This window comes from Phasianus colchicus, chromosome 6 (assembly GCF_987193195.1).
Source record: "Phasianus colchicus chromosome 6, bPhaCol1.hap1.1, whole genome shotgun sequence".
Classification (NCBI taxonomy): Eukaryota; Metazoa; Chordata; class Aves; order Galliformes; family Phasianidae; genus Phasianus; species Phasianus colchicus.
Genome location: NC_143441.1, coordinates 8,956,612 through 8,964,101, shown reverse-complemented (window position 1 = coordinate 8,964,101; position 7,490 = coordinate 8,956,612). Strand labels below are relative to the sequence as shown.

At 40.9% G+C, this 7,490-nt stretch overlaps 1 protein-coding gene across 12 annotated transcripts in view; it reads left to right on the top strand.

Annotated features, from left to right (window-relative positions):
• The first annotated feature begins 4,348 nt into the window (after positions 1-4,348).
• Positions 4,349-7,490, top strand: part of LOC116227229 (uncharacterized) — a 244,817-nt gene continuing 241,675 nt past the window's right edge. For 6 of the 12 annotated variants that reach the window (XR_016467650.1, XR_016467651.1, XR_016467649.1 and 3 more), the window contains exon 1: positions 4,453-4,706. The gene's annotated coding sequence lies outside the window, so the exon portion shown is untranslated. Of the gene's footprint in view, positions 4,707-7,490 lie in introns of all 12 variants that reach the window. The other 6 variants (XR_016467646.1, XR_004166507.2, XR_016467648.1 and 3 more) reach the window with 3 other exon arrangements.

Genomic DNA, 7,490 nt, shown 5'->3' with positions numbered 1-7,490 from the left:
CTTTTAAACCTTTCAGACACACAAGTGTGTATTTCTCACACTTACTGAATCTATCAATCTGCTTCCAGCTCAGCAATATCATTGCCAAAATGCTTTTGTGACTCCAAAGATGGTTTGAGTGCCTGGAGCAAGTGAGACGTGAATTAGATTTGTCTGAGGTCTTTTTAAGAGTCTAGAGAGAAAAGCAGCTGCAGAAGGTAGTGCTGTTTTCTGCCAAGGCTGAAATTAAGGAGGGCCTTATATAAGATGACAAAAGTTTTCATTTTAAGCCCAGGTTTATGTTACAGATTCCCAACACCTCCGGGGATTTCTGTCATGAGATTGTTAATGAGAAGCCCCTTCAAGAAAGATCAATTGTTTAGATTCTCTTCTGTACCAGCACAAAACACCTTTATTGCATGGAATCACTTTTTAGAGGAAGTTCATCAGCTCTCACTGATGATGGCTGCCTTTCTCACATGCTGTTGTCAGCTCTCTGGCCTGCCTATTCATTCAGCAGTGGAAAAACATTTTCATACATACTATGAAGGACATACACAGACCATTTTTGCAAGTATGCTACTCACAACGTGGATGTTTTCCAGTAAATGAGGCAGGAGAACTGTCAGCAGAAGTCAGGGTGAACAGACAAACAGGTTGAAAATCAGGGAGAAAAGGGGCATGCTTTCAGTCATGTATGTGGTCCTGAACATCTGTGGAAAGGATGGGATGAGAAGTCCTTTCTTTATACTAGTGGGTTCTACATATGCAAGCAAAAGGAACAACAGCTATCATACAGAATGAAAATGCTCCCTGATATACCTGGAAGACCCATTCCATGCAGAAATATGTGCTAGCCTATTCTCACTGCTTAATGTTAGCCTATTCTTATATAATCATAATACATCTATTTACAATTCTAGTACTACCCTAAGCCCCATATAATCCTGATATTAGCTCATTGTTATGCTCTAGTATCAGAAGAAAAAGTCTCATGTTTTGTTGTAGATGCAGTCTTTGAGCGATGTGTTAAAGATATGTACTAAAACACTGCACTTCTGTAACTGTGTGCCTGATTCCAACAGACACATCTGCAAAAAAAAGGGAAAAAATAAGCAGAGCAGGGCAGCATCTACTCAGTCTGGAAAAAAAAGCAGAGTTAAGCCCAACCAGGTCTTCTGCAGAAGTCAGTGAGAGGCTTAGGTGTGTTAAGAGCTTCTCCATCGTTCTCTTCTCCAAAGTTCTTTGTGGCTTCAGCTCTGGGGTGTCTCATTCAGCTATGTTGTATTGTCTGTATTAGTATGGATTTTTAACACTATAGTGAGCACCCTGGAGAGTGAAATTAAATGTAGATGATGATGGAGTGCTGAAACTCAGCAAAATTACAGTTTCAATTACCCAACTACAAATATGGATTAGAGACATGTTCCTAAACCCACCATTCTATCTGGGTCTCAAATGAATTCGAACTCACATACAATTTCCTTGTTCATTTGAAACCTGTCTTATTTCTGCTTATGGTCCATTTATTTTCCTGGGACAGCCATTAAAGATGTTTAATCTGGGAGGCTCTAAAAACTGCTTTAGAAACGAGCTAATATCACTATTGGGAAATGATCTTCTTCCATCTCACACTCTGTGTCTCAGAATGACGTCTGGTGCAAGTCCAGAGGCTGAAATTAAAAGGTATGCTGAAGCTGCTTAAATAACCCAAATTCACTGTGGGTGGTTTCTCCAGGAGTATAAAACTGTCTCTCACTATTTGGGTGATAAGTCAGCATCTTCTGAGACCTCTAGGCACTGCTAGATCATAATCTTATAATAATAGATATGCAGTATAATAAGAATTATTATTATAAATGTTGACCTAACAGTATAAGTGAATATATCAATTCTGGCAAGTATATCCAAATCCGAGATAACTTATTCTGCTCTGTATGCTGTTTAAGGTGCCAAGCGGCTAGGCTGAAATGGATGCATATTACAGTGTTTGGCCTGTGCCAAAAAGCAAATAAGCAGTAAGACAAAGAATAGACTTAAATACTTCTGTGTAAGATAAGCATATAAAAACTTTAAGTTTTAGTGACATAAAAGAAGTTCTGTAAAGCAAAGACTTTGGAGCAATTTTCCAGTGAAAGCATCAGCCTAACAATTACATATAAAATTTCCCATCAGGTTGTGCCAATTTTTATAGAGTAGATTGAAAGTCAAAGATAATGTCAGATGTTGGCTACTGCCTTTAAGCAAGTGCCACATTAAAAGTAACAGAAGAGATCAAGCTATTAGGCCTTAACGTAATCTGAGGATGTCCTGAACTGATGTTATTATTTCATGTTGCTAAGAATTTTAGGGAATATGTAGTACAGTTGAATGGAGTTTCAACTTTTTCTGGCATGCTGCTCGTTAAAGAAGTGTGGATTAACAGCAAAAGAATGTATCAAGCTAGTTAGAAATTACTGAAGAGGTTATGAATGGTGGCCAGAACTTCAGTGGACATAAATTGGCATAGCTCAGTTCAACTCGGTGAACTATTTTAAATCCACTGAGATTCCAGCTCATTATATAGAAACCTGCATCCATTTATAGATAATAGCCAGAAAAGGTTAAAATTTAAGATCACAGAAATAAAGCATTAGTAGAGAATTCTACCTTTTCCCTTCTTTATCAAATAACAAAGTCAAAATGACCTTTGGAGATGGCACGGTGTTTGGGGTGCTGGAAATTTATATATCGTTAAAGAAGAAATCCAATATATTATTAGGAAGATAATACAGCTATATTTCTTTTTATTACAATTTTATTTTTAACTACTCTTTTACAAGAGACATAAAAATTTAAAGTGTCTGAAAATAAATTAAAAACAACAACAACAAAACAAACACATGAAGAATCCAACTACAATCTTTTGGATATATATTTATAACTGATTTTGCCACATCCAGGCACAGTCCAGATTTTTACTCCAGCATTTCTCTTTAGACATCTTAAACCAAACTGCTCAAACGGAAATTAAAATTCTACACCGCAAGCTATAAAAAGTACAACATCAAGCCTTCTCCCTTCTGCAAAGAAGATTGCTGTGCTGGAGGTTTGCTGGTACCCAACAGCAAGGGCAGAGTTGTTGCAGCAGTTTCGTATTAAACACATCCTTTAAAACTGGCTGGCAGAAAGATGAGCTGGCTTTTACCTAGAAGGCTTTGTGGTGAAGGGTTACCCCACTATCATGCTGGTCAGAGTAGCTGAGGGAGATGTGAAAAACAGCAGGCAAAAATTTCTGCTCCCTGTTCTCACTGCTGTGCTTGCATCATGGCAGCCTTGGACTTCATCTGTAGAATAATTGAACAGCACTGGTTGGAAAGGACCTTGAAAGATCATCAGGTTCAAGCTTTTGTGGGAAAAGTGAGTCTGGATGAGATTATCTAGCACCCTATCTGCATCTTGAAATCTTCTCATGATGGGGACTCCACCATGTCCCTGGAGACACTGTTACAGAGACTGATGTTATTGTCAAAAATTTCTCTCTAATATCAATATAAAACCTCTCCTGATGAAGTCTGTACCTGTTGTCTCGTCTTCTCCACGTGGCTCCTTGTGAAGGGGGGGTTTCCATGCTTTTTGTACTTACTCTTTGAGTACTGAAACAGTGTGAGGTGGCCCCACGTGTCTTCACCAGGATCAAAAGACCTAACTACTTCAGTCTATCCTCATGGGGCAGGTTCTCCAGCACTCTGGTCATCTTCATGGCCCTACTTTTGACCCTCTCCAATCTGTCCTTGCCTTTTTTGAATGTGGGGACCAGAACTGGACGCAATATTCCAGGTGCAGCCTGACAACGTGCCCCAAACTGGTGTACCATGTGCCACTGAGGGGATCAGGGAAGAATCAAGTTTTGGAGAATAAAAGGAGAGTACTGTTTAAGCCATAAACTATTTTGTGAGTTTATGCAGCACTCTGGCATTTGAGAAATAAAGCTGACAGGCTGCTATGGTCCTGACATTTCAATGCATTTTCTGATAGACTGCAATCATAAAGAGGCCCAGACACACATGGGTGCATTCATTTTTCCCTTGAACTGGAGTAAGTCAGGAGCAATGGAATTACATCCAAGTAAGCCCTGGTAGCATGGGTAGCATTGAAACAAGGCTCATTTAGCAGCGAGATGTTATGAAAGATGTTATTAACCCTTCCCACAGAATCTAATCTGTACCCATTTTCAATGCAACAGGAGAAGCTGTGATACACAGCCGAAGAGCTAATTCAGACTCCATTATGTGCTGCTTGTGATTTTAACCCTTCAGGCTGAAATTGTCCATGCCTGATCTGGGTCCCGGGCTTACTGTCTTCTGAGGAAAGCTGCAGGTGGGGGCGAGTCAGCCATTTCTCAGAGGGCAACGTGGATGGAATGCATTGTTTTGTCAGTGTTACAAAACAAAACAGCCTCCACCAGCTCTGATTGAAAAATTCGAAGTCTCTGGGGTCACAAATGAGCCTTAACGACGCTCCCTGGGGTGGGGAGTGGAGGGCTTCTCCGATCTGCCCCTTTGACCCGGGGCTTCGGCTTCAGCTCTGCCGCCTCATTTCCCTCCCGCGCTGCCTGGAGGCTCGTCCTGCTGGCAGGACGTCGGCTGCACACAGCTGCCTCTCGGGTTGTGGCCTCAGGGTCTGCCTCGTCCCTCAACGCGCCTGGGGACGCCGAGGGAGCCCCTCACCCTTCTGGTGCTGCTCAGGTATGGCGGGGCTTGGGGGTTGTGGTGGAGGGCACCATGTTTTCTTATCCTCCTCTGATGCACCAGGGAGGAATGCTGCTCGGGAGGTTTTATTCAGTAGCCAAGTAAGCCCAGATTACATGAAGGTGAGGCTGTGAAGTAAGCTGAGAAATGCTGGGGAGCTTTCTAGGCTAATGATGTGCTCAGCTTTCATGAGTGTTGGTAGTTCAGTGAGTAATCCTCATCCATAGAACTTGTTTGTTGGATTTGCTCTCAGCATTTCCTTTGGTAGGTCGGTGTGCAGCAGACAGGCCTTTTTTCAATGCATCTCGTCTGCAAGTTGCCCTCCGTGCCTGACGGCCTCTTTCCCCCCTTGGGATTCATGACGTTTTCAGGGCAGTATCTGAGTGCTGCTGTGTTCTGGAGGGCTTGGAGAGGTGAGGTAATGCCTCCCTACTGCTTAGCTGTGGGAAAGTGAGTCTGCGCTGTTTGAAAAGGGGATAATATTGTGTCATGTCTTTTTAAGGACCTGCTAATCCGAGATACCAAGCCTGAAAAGCCCGACTGAGTTTCTGCTTGGCACGCACTGTAGAAATGCGTCCAGTTGTTTGTTTCTTATTCTGTCAGTCCTAAATGAACTAAATGCTGTGCATCTTGAAGGGAGTACCTACCACACAGTGATCCAAATACTGGGATTATTTGCTAGCTTTATCAGAAACATGCTCAGCACCACATGGCAGTGGCTTGGCACATGGACAGCAGGTCTGAGTGTTGTCCAGTTGTCTAGGCTGGAGAACTGAGCTGTCTCGGGTTTCATTGCAAGATACCTGTTGAGACTTGATCTAACAAGTACCTCCAACTGTTGGGCACACATTTCCTCTTCAGGGTTTAATGTGTGAAATTGTTGTCCTCTTACATATTTACTTAGAGCCTTCTTAATTGTGAGCAGTTCGTCTCTTGATTGGTAAGGATGCTGCTTGCAAGCCTGTTCTCTTTGCAGCTGTATACAAACAACTTTATATGAACATAGAAATGTGCTGGTTTTGTTTGTTCACCTTAGTCTTTCACATATAAACATTCTGAATGGCATAAAAAAGCGTAGGCCTTGTTTTGGTGGACTGGTTGTCGACCCTACACATAGCACAGGGGTTGAATGTAGATGATCATTGTGGTCCTTTTCAACCCAGGCCATTCTAGGATCCTATGATTTGCTTTTTATGGTAAAGTTCTGTGAATGAATGATCCTGTGTTCTTGACTGCAGTTGGATTCCTGTGCTTATGTACAATGGAAAGCATATTTCATATTTTGAGCATAATTTAGCTTTTGGACTCAAATATTCATTTTTATTCACTTTATAAGGTTTTTTTTTTTTTGTTTTCTATTGCTCAGTGAAAATACTATATGTGTATTTTTAATGGTGAATTCTAAGGTAACTCATTGTATTGGCTGGTTGAACAAGCAACAGGACCTTAATGAAAAAATGAGTTTTATAGGATGAAATTTGTACAAGAATTATATTTCTTTTGAACATCGAAACATTTCACTACTTGAGCTGTAATAAACTCTGTATTTTTCACTTGAATGCGATGTCCTATAATAGTTAGATAAAAACAGTGGTAACCCCTGTTTCTTCACAGTATGTTTTCACAAGTGAAAAAATTTATTACTGAAAATATTCTAAGTAGGAAATTTATAGAGTTGTCAGTACAATAAACATACCGAGGCTCAGGCTTTGGCAATTACGTGTGAGATAAATGTAGCAGAACTCAGTGCAAGATCTTACTCAAGATTGAGGTGATAGATGTCTTAAATACAGTTGTTTATAGACACTCTCTCATGGATTTCTCCCACCTGCTCACTAGAACCATATCCAGATGCATGGCTAATCTGGAGCAGATGCATATTTCAAGACACACATGTGCAGGTATTCATGTTATGATACTTCCAGCACCAGAAAGTTACTGCTGACCATGGGTATTACAGCATGTCTGGATTGAGGATATTCCTGATGGTGCCAACTGCCCAGGATAAAGCCGGTCCCTTATCTGATGTGATGATCTCAGCAGGATGCTGAAGGGAATGATAACAGGTACAAAAAATGGAAAACTGCAGTATGCAGAGAGGCATGAACTACTGCTAAATGCTGCTACAGTTCTACCACTAAAGGCAGTCTTTTAATGGCTTCAGGCAGTGTTTATATATTCCACACTGCTCCTGAGGAAATCAAATGAACAAGCAAGTGGGACAGCTGTCCCCAGCACATTTGCAAGCCAACCTTTATTCTAGGTGAGACTCTTAAAAAAGCTAATGTTTGCAAAGTGCTGTAATCCACTCGTGTCAGGTGTGGATGCATTGTAGAACAAAGAATATTAATATTATCGTTTTGAAGTAAGAAAATACCATTTCCCATTACTGCTCTTCCAAGTGGCATTCCTGAGGGACTGGATGGCAAGGCCCTTATCAAACTGGCAGTTTGCATTTTGATATAAGAAGGTACATGTTTGTTTCTAGTATTTGTATTAAAAAAACACAAACAGAAATTTTGAAGAGGTCCTTGGAGATGCAGGAGAAAAGGGGAGATCACCAGTATTGCTGCAGATGGGTCATTCATACTAAACGAAATTAAAAAAAAGTGCAAGTCATCATTGCACTGACACGAGTTTTCTGTAAAGGAAGATGATGTGACTTGACATAGTGTAACCAGACATGATGTGATGTGATGTTAGAAATGATAGGTACCATAGATAGTTGTAGTATGTATTTTTTGACACACTACCTTTGCTATGTGTGAGCTGGCAGACAGT